The 2,211-nt window shown below is 62.6% G+C and overlaps 1 non-coding gene across 1 annotated transcript; it reads right to left on the bottom strand.

Annotated features, from left to right (window-relative positions):
* Positions 1 to 1,959: 1,959 nt before the first annotated feature.
* On the bottom strand, positions 1,960 to 2,113 carry LOC139243621 (5.8S ribosomal RNA). Its single transcript, XR_011589665.1, has one exon. It is a non-coding gene; the product is annotated as a 5.8S ribosomal RNA (ribosomal RNA).
* Between the last annotated feature and the right edge of the window lie 98 nt (positions 2,114 to 2,211).

The raw sequence follows: 2,211 nt of genomic DNA, 5'->3' as shown, positions 1-2,211 counted from the left end.
ACGGGTGAGACGGGCCGGTGGTGCGCCCGCCGCGCGGGGCGGCGGGATCCCACCTCGGTCGACCCGCGCCGACCTTCACTTTCATTGCGCCCTGGGGTTTCGTGACACCCTTTGACTCGCGCACGTGTTAGACTCCTTGGTCCGTGTTTCAAGACGGGTCGGGTGGGTCACCGACATCGCCGCGGACCCCTGGCGCCCGCTCGTGGCTCCTCCGACTCGGCGGCGCGACGCGGTCAGGGCGCACTGAGGACAGTCCGCCCAGGTTGACAGTCACGCCGGGAGCACGGGTAGCCCGTCCCCCCCACTCACGAGGGGGAAGGCGCGGCAGCGGTCACTTCCCTCGACCCCAGGAAACGGCGAGGCTGCTGCCGGGGGGCTATAACACTCGCCGCCGGAGCGACGAGCCACCTTCCCTCCGGCCTTCCCAGCCGACCCAGAGACGGTCGCGGCGCACACCGACGGAGGAAATGCGCCCGGCGACGGCCGAGCCCGCGCGGGACGCGGTCCCACAGAGGAGATCCGCCGAACCCGGACGCGGCCGACCTAGCCGCCGAGTTGAATCCTCCGGGCAGACTGCGCGGACCCCACCCGTTTACCTCTTAACGGTTTTCACGCCCTCTTGAACTCTCTCTTCAAAGTTCTTTTCAACTTTCCTTACGGTACTTGTTGACTATCGGTCTCGTGCCAGTATTTAGCCTTAGATGGAGTTTACCACCCACTTTGGGCTGCATTCACAAGCAACCCGACTCCAAGAAGACTCGATCCCGACGAGCCGGGGGCCGCTACCGGCCTCACACCGTCCACAGGCTAAGCCTCGATCAGAAGGACTTGGGCCCCGGAGCGTCGTCGGAGAAAGAGGTCTTCTATACGCCACATTTCCCACGCCCGCCAGGCGAGCGGGGATTCGGCGCTGGGCTCTTCCCTCTTCACTCGCAGTTACTAGGGGAATCCTTGTTAGTTTCTTTTCCTCCGCTTAGTAATATGCTTAAATTCAGCGGGTTGTCACGTCTGATCTGAGGTCGTAGGCAGAAAGGTAGCTTTTGTCAGCGCCGGCCTGCATCTCCAGCACACAACACGCACGCACGCCCGTTGTTGTCGTCGTCCTCGAGACCAACCCAACCCGGGTGGGATAGTACGGGCGGACGGACAGGGGGCGGGGGTTTGCTGTGCACTGGAGCCCGGGGCTCGGCTCACACCGTTCTGGGAGTCCCGATTCAGGGAGAGAGAGAGAGAGCGTCCAGAGGGACAGGCGACAGCGAAGCGAGAGAGGAAGGCCAGAAGCAGTGGCTGGGCAGCACGGAGTGCAGGAGGATAAAAGCAGGCAGCAGCAACGGACAGCAGGACGTACGGGGGGGACTGACCTGGACGCACGCTCAGCGGTCGGCAAGTGTGCTAGAGCTAAGCGGGCCACGTGTGGCAGGACACCGAGGTCCAGCGCAACACACGGCACCGCAGAGGCTCTTGGGCAAACCGCCAACAGAACCAAACGGACGCAAAGCCAGCCCACAGCACGGCAAGCGACGTCGCTACTTCAAGCTACCCTCGGTACAAACCACTAGACTGCAGCCAAAGACAGCCCAACCTCGTCCTCTCTCTCTCTCTGCTGAACACCACCAGCCAAGCCATTGTGTTCACCTCTGTGCTCACCTTCAAACTCCGGAGAGACAACCCTGCCCCGAGGAGGATGCCTCGGCGAGGCGCACCAATCCCAACACCGACGCGGTCAATCGTTTTTGCAACCCAACGACAGCCGTGCTGGAAAGGCTGGCCCCGACCGTGCCCGACCGCGACGCCGGGACAGACATGCCCACCACACCGAAGGACAAGGGTCAAACTCTCCAAGGCGGAGAAACTCCAGGTCTGCACTTAGGGGGACAAAGAGGACCAGGCCTCTGCGACACCCCAGCCGCGCTCCCGCCTTCACCCGACGGCAAAGGCGAGTGCGATTGATCGTACAAGCGACCCTCAGACAGGCGTAGCCCCGGGAGGAACCCGGGGCCGCAAAGTGCGTTCAAAGTGTCGATGATCAATGTGTCCTGCAATTCACATTAATTCTCGCAGCTAGCTGCGTTCTTCATCGACGCACGAGCCGAGTGATCCACCGCTAAGAGTTGTTCGTTTTTTTTTTCGGCTTGCTATTTGTTCCCCGGAGGGCCAAGCCCGGACCGCCCAACGCTTCTCCTCCCTTCCAACGAGGGTCGGGTGGAAGCC

Source organism: Pristiophorus japonicus, unplaced genomic scaffold, assembly GCF_044704955.1.
Source record: "Pristiophorus japonicus isolate sPriJap1 unplaced genomic scaffold, sPriJap1.hap1 HAP1_SCAFFOLD_1765, whole genome shotgun sequence".
In the NCBI taxonomy this organism is placed as follows: domain Eukaryota; kingdom Metazoa; phylum Chordata; class Chondrichthyes; family Pristiophoridae; genus Pristiophorus; species Pristiophorus japonicus.
The sequence above is the reverse complement of the archived record's forward strand: the minus strand, read 5'-3'. Positions and strand labels throughout refer to the sequence as shown.